Here is a 13,492-nt window from a genome sequence, read left to right on the forward strand (position 1 = left end):
ATATATACATGTATATAGTTATTATCATATACCTTACTATTTATAGTAACAAAACTGCATATGACAAAACCCTATATTTACAATCGCCCTATTCTTTTCCATTGAAAACTATGACCTTCATTTTGTATGAACAGCAAAAAAGGAAAGGCGCAACAATTACGTTATCGCTGCTTAGTAATAACCGACCGCTGTGTGAACAGAATGACCGGGAAGCTGATTTTAATGTTCAATGCCACAAAATATGTGCAATTTATTATAGTCTTGTTTACAAACGGAAAGGTAATATAATGTAAATATAAGACAAGAAACTATTTTTTTCGGTGTTCGTGTGAAATGAACTACAGAATAAGACCGGCAAATTAATCAATTGGATATGCCAGCCCTATTTTGTCGTTCATTTCGCATGAACCGAAACAAATCATTTCATTTCTAAAGTAACAAAGGCCATTATAACGGGTTATTGGACCGCCATAGATAAGTGACGTCAGTTTTAGCGTCATTTTACACTGTGTCTTTGATTGATGGTGATTGATTCAATGAGACGAGTAACAATTTTTGTTTTAAACAACCCTGCAAACGGTAGTGACGGTTTTTACGTCGTTATTAGAACTCATGAACCTATCCCCTCGAGCAATATATGTTAAGACGTGCTAATAATTACTTCAGTTTACTTAGCATAATAGTACAAAGCTTGCGCTTTCTGTGAGTTATGCTGAAAGTAGCATCTGTCAACTCATGTATGTATGAAATGATAACATATTACATTAACACTGTTTAAAAATATTTCTGTTCTATAACAATGTCTTTTGAACTTTTTAAACACGGCTTTATAACTGTACAATTAATTGAGTGCAATTAGAAGACGATCTCTATTGATTTGGTGTCAGTGGCTCAAAGGTTAGAAGAATAACAAGTTAAAATGGTGTATAATACAGAATGTTTCTATACCTTAATGCATTGCAAACTTATCTGAAATCAATTTTAATTAAATTTGTATATAATTGAGTAATATCTTTTGACGACTTGGAAATGGAATGAAATATATCTTTGTGATGTATCTATACAAATGTGACTAGTAATTTTCCCGGCAGTATTTCACTATGATATCAGATTTGAGCTGAGCAGTTGTTAATCTAACATTTTGTTTCCGTTTTCTCTTGGGAAATATCTAAATGCTAACAGTCTTAAACTTAAAGAAACTCTGGGAGTAAAGACGATTCACTTCAGTTCCAGTGCAAATACCTTATTTGAAAAGTTCCAAATAATAGTTAACGTCACTGCGTATATTTCTTTTGTGTCTTATAATTATCTGACACTGTCTCGAAAAGATATCGAGAAAACGAAAGTAGCAGATACCGCAAAGCTTTAAGCATACGTAATAGGTCATTTTAGACAGACATGCTATATCTTCGGCACTCTGTGATCACAAATATATCGCTTTATATGATGCTTTCAACACATCTTTCTATTTGTGGTAATAATGTAAAATAATTTCGTAACTTTCAAGACTAGCTAGAGAAATGTATTAGACCTAAACTAGAGACCGCTTATACCATATTATGACTTTTCTACAATATACTTACTATACAAACAAGTAACATACCAAGAATTAAGAGAAACATAATAAAAACCTTTCAGATTTTTTTCTGTTTATTATAGAATATATACAGTCATGGTAAGATTTGAATTAGTTATCATTCTGTGACAAAAACGTTTCTAATACAACAGCGCATTATAGAGGGGTGATAACAAATTATGAAAAAAGAATTAAATTACAGGCCAAAATGAGGCTTTGACCTGTCAATAGATTAGCAAGACCTACACAGTTCTGCGATTATGTGTTCTAGGATATGAAGCTGGGAAAAAAGCTTTTTATATCGTTTTGACTGATTTGTTATTAAATACTTAGACCTTGGATATAGTTTGTATATGGCATTACTTCCAGGTCAAAATGTATGCAATAAGCACAAGTTATTGCCCTAACATACATTTAATCTAACCGTCTTACCATAATATTTCATGGAGTATCGCTGTACTACTGCGTATTTAACCTTCAGCCTTCGGCAAGTGATTCTACCTGTGCGACCAGTGCAGACCAAGATCAGCCTGCATATCCGTGCAGGCTGATCATAGTCTGCACTATCATGGTCTGCACTGTTCGCTATTCAGTCAGTAAATTTTCAGTGAACACCCCTTCGAATAATAAATGGTACTGCCGAAATTGAATGATGGACCAGTCCATTTTAGAAATTTAGCAGGGTAAAGGTTAAAAATTAAAAACAAATGAGAATCATAATCTTAAAGAAAGCTTGAAAGGGTGGACATTTGAACTATAAACGTTTGCTTACCTGCTTTAAAAGTTACTTGTGTTTTTACATTTGGTGTATATTAAAGGATTTATAAAATAGGTATTACTTCAATACAAGACTTTACTTACGCAAGAGAACCAGTGCAACATAAAATGTGACTCAAACCTACTTCTTAACCTGAGGTAAATATAGGATTAAATTATTTTTCACGTGTTAATGCATGTGTAAACACTGTCGCATAATGCATACATTGAATACAGTCCGTGCGAGCGTGCGTGCGTGCGTACGTGCGTGTGTTTCTTAATAACTCTAAGTTTCAGTCTTTAAAATAAATAATTGAATATGTAAACCACATTAACTTCATACATATAATCCTTTATTCTTGGTGTTACTCCCTCGGTCTTTTCCAACCATGCTTCTTTTGTACTAGCATAGAGTACGTCAAGTACAATTCCTACTGTTTCTGATTACGCAGTGAAAATGTCTAAACATGCCAGAGAAATCAGATCAAATGTGCTTTATTCATGTGTTGTGCATATTTGATGAGGTGGATTATAGATTGACACGTCAGAGACCACCGCAGATTGATTACTCTGCATCATACATTCTTCTATATTTTGTCTTGGCGTAAAATTCTTACCGCTTTTTAAATCGCTGACTTGTGTTAGATAATACAATATGGTAATATATGGAAGAGATGTCCTTTATTCCGAGCAAGCTTGATAGCATTGATTCATATTTTCTTCACGAGCACTATGTAGGAGAACAAAGTTACAAAAATGAACAATAATATAGGTTACGCAATTTTACCGAATCATCAAAACAAAATGATGATGAAATGTGTTGGAGCTATACATTTCAATATGAAAGGTAAATATATCCACCACATACGTTGACATAAGGAGTCTATTTTCGTGCTTTAAAATCATATTACATTAAATGATACTCAGTCGTTTGCAGTCAAATCAACGACAGTGTCTACTCGTAGCAGTGAGAATAATGCTCAAATTGTTAGTGTTGCCTCACTAGAATATCACGCCCTAGATACGTGACATGATACCCCAACTAGTCACATTATGCTGAACAGCGGACTTACCAGTCCTAGAACTATTCCAGTTAATGCTGCCAAGTGAGGAATCTACTAGTGCCGTTTTTCGCGTCCTTGGCACGACGTGGTCATGGAGCGAACCAACGACCGAGAGCGCAACTCTCGGAACGGTAGCTAATATTGGGTAGTATCTATAAATGCCTTAACATAGACAATACCATTATAAATATTTATTTATAATGCTTCTTAAGCGAAGCGACAAACCTACATAACTTGCGTGTTTACGATATTTAATTACTAGTACCACACATGGGGGTAGGATGTCACGTTGTGGTTGATCATTATCCAAACAATGCAATGAGGATCCTTAATTATAGCAAACTTAATCGAGAACTTTTGAAACTGCCATTATGCGACTACCTTTTCTACCATTTTAGGGGTGCTTACGTTATTCAGTGTCTCTCTGACTGTAACATTAAACGTTTGCACATTATTTGGGTATGAAATAAATGATTGTTTCTATTGTACTTGTGGAGGCTTCCGCGCACATGTCTACACTTAGCGTTTTTCTTTACCACTAAAGGCTAAACCGTCATATTAAAGTCGTCATATGACCGATAATTGTGTCGTTGTGACGTTACACCCAACAAATATAAAAAAACAACATCTGAAATCTTAGAACTACCTACAGTATGGCAATCATATACTTTCAGTTCAAATTCAAATTATTCTGATTTCCGAAAGCATCCTCGTATATAGTTATACCGCGATTAATTTCAAAAGATACTGGGATACTGCGATATGATTACAAAAATTTGATCCTTGCCGTATCTTTTTCTCTTCCATTGATATAAACGGCTTGAAATGCCATTTCTTTGTAGGCTACAGGTACTCATGCATAAAATTGTGTATATTTTTGTGTTGAGTTTTATTCAAAATCAAAATTATTTTCTAACATTCGTTTTCACTGCAAATATTGTCCAAACCATCAAAATGTCTGTTTAAGATAAGTGTTATTCTTTTATTTAATCAGAGCTTTGCATATTTACTAAAAAAATGTTTATGATCAGTTTAAGGATACTTTCAAAATGTGTATTCACAAACACACGTGACTTAAAGAGAATAAATCGCAGGTCAGTAGTTTACATTTGGGTATAAAATGTATTGATGTATTTTATGATCGCTGAATCAGTAACATTTTATATTTTTATACCAGTTATAATTGATGCGCTAATTAAAGCGTAGTAGGTGCATCTAGTCAAATAATTGCAACTGAACCTAGATAGAAACTGGCGTGAAGTCCAAAAATTCAAACTATAGTATTTGCTACAGAAATTCCGATTCACATCTACAAACGTGAAACGAGACTAACCATACACCTAGGTGTATAATTGCATAAATATTATGTATGGAAATGTTGTGATAAAAATGCATTCGTCATTTTCACTGTTCTGCATGCTTCTTTCTCATTCGTACATTTTATCATTTGGTAGAAATTTTACATCAACGCTTTTCAGTGACGTTTCTGTTGGAAACAATGAAAACGTACTTGTCAACTGTATGATCACAAATTTCAAAGATTCCGTAAGTTTTTCTTTCATGCTTGAAAAGCCGGCGACATGTCTCATTGCAATTTCCTACAATATGAAAAATAACAAATTGTGACGAGCTTGAAACAAACTAAGGAGGCATTCTACTCTACACAAAAGATATTAAAGAAAAGAAAAATCTATGTATGATCCAGTGTAGGAAACATATTTTCCTAGAAAACATAAATTGAAAATAATGACACTAAGCGAATTGACACTTTAAATACGATCTAAATTTCCACTAAAACATGTTACAAATTATATAGCGGTGTACCTCGTGAATACCGGTACTCTTTAATTGACGACCACTTTTCATCTAGTGACTTTAGACTGTAATCAGTACTATTCGCGTGATACATGTTAATTATTCACTTACTTTAAATTGCTTCAATATAGTACCATAATTCTAGCACCATATAGAGACACCGGAATAGTTACGAGCTCTTATGTAGTTTCATGGCTATCTTTCAAGCATTGGTTTTTTAACATATGTCTTAATGTTTAGTGCATCTCTATTAGCCTGTAAGAAAGTTTGGAGCTTTCCATTTCCATTGGCATAATAAACAGACACAAATAAATCTACCACATATAAAAATAAGGCTGTCTTATCCTTGGTTTGAGAAAAAAAAAACATTGGCTAGATGTGTGGAACATTCTGATCAAAAATGAAATTGCAGATCCAACACAGAAACCGTATGTAATTCACCGAACGTTTTGTATGAATTTACATTTTTTCTGTTTTCAATGTAGACACTTTTGTCCAGAAATACACTATGAGATTGCTGGAACCATTGATGCTCCGCAAATGAGCTTTGTCGATTGATCGTACCCATAATAAGATGTAACTTTTTTTATATGTACTATTGTACATCAAGATTCAAACCTCACTAGTAGCAAAATATATTTTACACAACTTCTCAAATTACGTTTAATTAGCTAAAACTTCGCAGCAGGATATCCCTTCAATATGCACAACTTATGAGGCAAATAAATTATAGACCTTTTTACACAGAGCTATTTGCTTAGCAACGGGAAACAATTTTCGCGCATGCGCACTCTACGTAGGGCAAAAGACATGACTGCACAATAAATTACGTTAGAGATATATTGTATTTTGGTCTATTCGATCAATAATGAGTTTGTTTTATAGTAAATATCCACCGAAAGACAAAGGAAAATATATGTAGATTATATGTAGATCTTTGCAAACCCAAAGCTTTAACTAATTTGCATTATCATTGATGAGTTTGGATTAATGGACAATTCATTCGGCAATTTTGATCTCGACAAATTAAGGTTAAGAAAAATGAAAAAATGATATTTTCGATGAATTTATAAAGTAATAACAAAGATTTTGTTTTATTTCCTAACGTGATCTCCCATAACTTACCACGTGTCGCAATTAGCTTACATGATACTTAAATATAATTAACAGTGGAAGTTGAAAATGAAATGTTTAATTAATAAAGTTCAGCCTTTGGTTTTGTATCCAGTTATACTCAAACGGGGATCAATTCATTCAGTATTAAAAAAAAAATCATCATCTTAAAATTGTTATTTTTTTTATTTGTTTCTTCGAATTTGAAAGTGGTTCGAATGGTGAATGCAGAGGTCAGATTTAATAGAGAGGGGGCGGGTAGCGGGGAGGGGTATTCTATACTTACATTCTTTATCTGGTCTATTCTTTGCAGAATTCAAGTTTATCATAATTATTCTATTAAATCACGGATAATGACTACTTGCGCGATACATTTTCGATATGAAAAAATGTAGAGAAAAATAGAGATTTATATCAAGTATTTTCCTTCAGTGTGTAGTTATAGTCCTTGATTTGATTAATATCTTACGAATTTAGATTTTTTTGTAACTACACTTTCATCGTTTTAAAAGGAAATGTCCATTAAAGTTCCAAAGTATATTCTTATAGATTTTGAAATACTAGATATCCACGTGAAATGTTTTTTTTTATTCACAAAACAGCTCCGCCACATGATATACAGTACAACCTCTCCAGAGCGGCCCTCCCTTAAGCAAAAACCTCTCTATAACAACATCATCAAAATCTCCCTAAACTGAAATATACTATAAAATTTACCTCTCCAGAACAACAATCTCTTCATAGCAGTCAATATTTGTATCTTTCAAAGGGTGTTGCTCTACAGAGGTTGCACTGTATTAATCTGAGTGCGTTCTTTTAATGACATTGATGACCGAAGGCATTAATGTATATCACATCAAAGCCATCTTATTTGCTTCAGTAACTTTTATGGTCCGCTCTAATTAGGGGACACTCTCGAAATTAACTTACGGTCTTGATTACCCAGGTGACCTATGTTTTATCATGTTAATTGCATAATAGTTACGCAATGATTTCCGGTATATCATTTGAAACAGCAACTTCAGTGACATAGAGCGGCAATCCCAAAATATGCAGATGTCATTTAAGGCGGAGAAAAATACATATAACAACTATTTGAAGTTGTGGGAAAAATAGATATAATGAAAAATATGAATTTTTTATATGTAAGGAACAAGTTTTATATTTGTATGATGTGTGGAAGACTGGAAATGCTTGTTCTTTTCTGACGAAAACAAGTGAATGAAGTATTGCCATGCAATACAAAGTCCCCTACTGGAGGGCACCTAATTTTCTCTACTGCAGTATAACATAATGAACTGATATCTGTCAATGATGTATAAACAATATTGTACTATATATACAATATGTTATAACAAAACACTTGGATTAAAATTTATATATATAAAAACCTATAGTTGTTTTCATATTGAATTTTTTTGGCTGATTATAAAAATGTTATCATGTAAGTTATTTATAGTAACAACAAACGGAAATTAATCTTTAAAAAAAAAAAAAAAAAAAAAAAAAAAAAATCTATATAATATAAGTCCACAAGAAACTCTTTACCAGGTAGAGATAGGTCAAAATACACCTAAAAATTGGATGTAACATGCATGCTGTACCACAGAAAAGTGGTCACGATTTTTCTCTACCGCCAGTAATAAAAAAGTTACAATAAAATCTATTTATAGTAACAACAAAGGGACGTAATTCTAAAAACAAGGGTGCCTTATGGTGGTGAACATTTGGTCCAAGTTACATCAAAATCCCTCCATGCATGAAGAAGAAATGTTCCGTACAAAGTCATTCTTGAATTTGACCTTTGACCTCTAAATATGACCTTGACCTTAGACCTAGGGACCTGGTTCTTGCGCATGACATGTTGTCTCATCCAGGGGAATATTTGTGCCAACTGATATCTAAATCCTGCTTTGCATGACAAAGTTATAGATCGGACAGGAAAAAAATCCTCTTGACCTTTGATCTCAAAGTGTGACCTTGACCTTTAAGCTAGGGTACTGGGTGTTGCGCATGACACGTCGTCTCATCATGGGAAACATTTATGCCAAGTAATATTGTAATCCCTTGATGGATGACAGAGTTCTGGATCGGACAGGGAAAAAACCTTATTGACCTTTGACCCCCAATTGTGACCTTGACCTTTGAGCTAGGGGTCTGGGATTTGCGCACGACACGTCGTCTCATCATGGGGAACACTTGTGCTAAGTGATATTAAAATTCCTTAATGAATGTCAGAGTTATGGACCGGACACGAAACAGACCCTGTTCATGCTATGTTAACATTTGACTGCTAAGTGTGACCTTGACCTTTGAGCTAGGGGTTTGAAAGTTGTGCATGACACATCGTCTTATTATGAGGTACATTTGTGCCAAGTAATATTAAAATCCCTTCATGGATGGGAGAGTTATGGACCGGACAGGAAAAAAGCCCTGTTGACCTTTGACCTCCAACTGTGACCTTGACCTTTGAGCTAGAGGTCCGGGTTTTGCGCATGACACGTCGTCTCATCATGGGGAACATTTATGCCAAGTAATATTAAAATCCCTTCATGGATGGGAGAGTTATGGACCGGACAGGAAAAAAGCCCTGTTGACCTTTGACCTCCAATTGTGACCTTGACCTTTGAGCTAGGGGTCCGGGTTTTGCGCATGACACGTCGTCTCATCATGGGGAACATTTGTGCCAAGTAATATTAAAATCCCTTCATGGATGACAGAGTTATGGACCGGACACGAAATTGCGGACGGACGGACGGACGGACAGACGGACGGACGAACGGACGGACGGAATGACGGAAAAGCGCATTCCTATAGTCCCCGAAACTGGTTTTCAACCAGTAGGGGACTAATAAGAATAAAGCAGACTTTTCAGGTAAGATATGATTAATTAACATACATGTCTTTAATCAAATTATACTGTATACTAAATTACTTGACTGAAATTATCTTTATAATAGCAAAACAATTAGTAATATAATGATAATTTTATGTACGTTTTCTTATCGTTGAGAGTTCTTTTGCCACACGTAAAGAGCGCATGCGCGTTAAAATCAAAACTTCCCCGGATTTGCATAGCAACCAATAACTTGTGTAAAAAACATCTATAAAGTATCAGCTTATATCCCATTATGTCAAAGAAACGCCATACATTTTTTTAATAACTAAGAGAAGTGGTACATTGCAAAATCGAAACAAATAATATTCAGTGCACCATGTAAGAAAATTTATAAGGTGATATTCCACGATATATTAAAACTGCAAACTGCAAATTCCTTTCTGCAATAACATTTTCTCGAAAAGTATTCACAATTTATTCCATTTTACTAACATATCGTACTAGTATGTTTTTTTTTTTTAAACAGGATTTTGCTGACAAAGCCTGATGGATTTTTACAATGTTTATGAAGTGTAAAATGCAGTCATGACAATAACATCAGACATTATTTATTTATGCATTCTGATTGAAAGAAGATATGAGCCGCGCCATGAGAAAACCAACATAGTGGCTTAGTGACCAGCATGGATCCAGACCAGCCTGCGCATCCGCGCAGTCTGGTCAGGATCCATGCTGTTCGCTTTCAAAGTCTATTGCAATTAGAGAAACTGTTAGCGAACAGCATGGATCCTGACCAGACTGTGCGGATGCGCAGGCTGGTCTGGATCCATGCTGGTCGCAAAGCCACTATGTTGGTTTTCTCATGGCGCGGCTCATATGTTTGTGCTCAGAATAGACTATTCTACATTCAATTGTCTTTTAAAGCTGTTTCTATCAAACATATTTGGTGAGAAATTTAAATCAATTTACTTTTTAGCAAGCATCTACAGTGTTTTGTATGGTGGCTGATTTATGTCATTTTTGTGTTTTCGGGGCACATGCATATCATTACATTTATGCATTTTCTTTTCAGTTGCGCAATGTAATATGTTAATCTTAATAAAGTATGGAAAAACGTATGGCGCCTTATTTCTAATATTTCATGTATTTGTGTCTTTGGACACTAAGACACAGGGACACGAAAGAACGGAATAAAGCTGTTATGTCGTTTCTATCTGTCCTAACATGTCGAGGATAAGATAGGACACGAAATGTCTGAGGCGAAATAACGACATTAAAAGACGGATGCACTAAATATCTTAAGTTGGCAAACCTGTGTGCTGTTGGTAATAAAACGTTTTGTCGTCACCCTTTATGTGTTGTGTCTTCTGTCTACGTTCCTATGACACGAAGACATGCAGTGGCAAAAATCAGCCACATTACTTCTGACCGTATTTCGTTAATTCGCCTCAAATATTTCTTGCCCTCATATCTTCGACCGAATACGAGATGACACGAAAATATGGCAAAATTTCTCATTTCTGGTACAAGTTGCCTGCTTTAAAAAAAACGTTGACAAAAACAAGAGCCTTAAATTCAAAGTTATTAGGCATGAAGACATGCTACTTTGAACAAATTTCAACAAAATTGTCAATGGATAGAAGAATATAATATAACTGATTCTTGCTTGCTAGTATGACCAAAGAAGCATTTTCAACTTCTTGCAGTGAGGGATATCTTACAAAGCACCAAGTTTTGAAAATAAGTATTTTGTACTCACAGTATATTACACAAGAAACAGTGACATTCTGTGCCCTGTTGGTGTTTTCAAATGACCGTTCGATTGTGGAACCCCATTGTGTTCCTTTATTTTTTCTTTTTGTGCATATGTTAATCATACCTACAGTATATACTTGCAACGTTAACGATATACTTAATTGTAATCTGACAAAAACGGTATTTGAAGATTATATTGCCCTCTCCATGATTTATGAATATGCTTCATTTGTACTAAAACAGCACATACAATTATGTTTGCTAGTGTTTTGATGCCGGATTGTAATGGATTTTTACACCTTAAGTGTGAATGCATGTCGGAGTTATCATATCAGAAATGCATTATTTATGCGTTCTAAATGCTTGACAGACTGAATGGTAGATTAAATCGTCAGAGACTGCTTCAAAGGACGGCTTACTCAACTGTTCTTGTCTTAATGGCTCGGGGCAAAGACACGGATACACTTTTCTGTGGATTGTCTTGATGTACATTTCACACTATTGTAACAATCATTATCTACACTCAATGTATAATATGTACATGTAGTTATACTGGAAATAGCAAATTTTCTAGCCTCGGATAGAGCCAATAACTAAACAATTAACCACTTGTGCCTCAAAGCTAACATTGCTAGCAATTATTTTAGAAACAGCCATTGTGTAATTAAGTTTGAAAACACTTAAAAGAGAACTTTTTCCCATGCTCAATTTATCCATTACATCTGAAAATATGTTTTACAAAGAGAGTGTTTTACCATTCTACATAAAATACCATTAAGTAGAACAGCATCTATTTTATGCCTACCATATGTATCATAAACAACTGACTCAGACATACTCTCAAAACCAAACTAAGATTACTAATGCTTGTGTTATTGATCAAGTCAACTTCTAGGCTTTGGAAGGCCAACTGCCTCTGATAAATAGTTACATTATATCGAACTATAAATAATACATGAAGAATCAGTACTATAATTACCAAACTTGCAATATGCCTTTCGAGCAGCTGCTGTACCAGAGCGATTTAATATCATTAACAAATGAAACATACCTTATGTTTACAAACTGAAGGATTTTAAGACTTTTCAATGGAGATGTTTAACGATTATTATGTATTGCATTTAAATCACACTTTGAAGATATATCTGTATGGTTACAACACACTATATAGCTGTTCTTCTTTATTCTATATAAAATTGACATATTTCCAATGGCTGCACCACACATCAGGACCCATTTCAAATGTCTATAACTTACATTTTCTCGAAGAATATTGTCAGTGCTGAATAAAAATCAAAAGAAAAGTTGGGGTCATGTTTGATGTGAGAAAAATATTTTCATTCAAACACACAAACTGCAAAATCAGCTAAAATGAGACCCCAAATTGTAGTAGTGGTGTATGATCCAAGTATTCATGATAAATCCTGTCATGTTATTATTTCATTATGAAGATGCTACCTATATGTCAAGCATAAGAACACAAAAGTGTGTTCCCTTAAACAACGGCGCTTTTTTTTATATATACAATATTACGACTGAACCTACATGTGACGACCTTTGAGCAATGACTTTTATCCTTGTTTACGACATGTCGAATTGTTATATCTAATGTTCATGTCAGGTTTTTTTTAATATCCACCTGCGTACAAAGACATTATAAACGATACAATAAAAATAATAAGCAATAACTTGGCCTCCAAGTGAGGCCATGACTTTGTACTAGGGCTCCGGAAATCGTAGAATATAAAGCCTGGGTCCGGCATACGGAAATGAAAAACCGTTTAATGAAGTAACGACAACCGGTAAATTTATAACAAAGACAACGTTACTACTTCCTAAAGTTTAAATATGATTACATCTAACGCGTTAAATAATTCCAGAAAAAGTCATAAAATCAGCTTTAAATGCGTGGATCTTTAAATAGTCTCATAAAATCAGCTTGAAATGCGCGGATCTCTTTAGTCTTGGGCAAATATCTCAAAAAACAAGAACATGGACCTTTATTTCACTGAATTATAGGTCATATATTTAATTACGACTGTGAGAGGTTTCATTGAAATGTAGATTGTATAAAGAAAACTTAGCGAAAATGATATCAAAATTGTGATTTTCCCATAGACTCCAATTGTGAAAACTTCCTTGAAGTCTAGAAAAAAATCGAGTACACGACCCTTTCTTTTTTATATGCCGAGTTTTCTAAATATATTCTAAAGTTTTGAAACATTAGGGTTTAATCAAATTCTACATGGTAGAAAAAAATTATGTCCAAACGTGCAGAACTACTTTAACAACAAACTTTAACTTCTATGCACCTGGTCTTTGATGATAGTTCGGAACTGGAATGAATACTTAATCAGCAGGTTAACAGAAATATTTTGTATTTAGTATCACCAAAGTTCGAAAACTGCTAATATTTTCAGAAGTATTTGTTATTTTAATCTTCTAAATGTTCATGTGTCAAATGATGTGTAAAATTGTCTTGACAGATTATTAAGTTTTTGTTGGGACAGATAAATAAATGTATAGAATGAACATCCCTTTCTCATTCTCTTGTTGTGATTATTTATGAAATTG

The sequence above is a fragment of the Mercenaria mercenaria genome, chromosome 4 (assembly GCF_021730395.1).
Source record: "Mercenaria mercenaria strain notata chromosome 4, MADL_Memer_1, whole genome shotgun sequence".
Taxonomy (NCBI): Eukaryota; Metazoa; Mollusca; class Bivalvia; order Venerida; family Veneridae; genus Mercenaria; species Mercenaria mercenaria.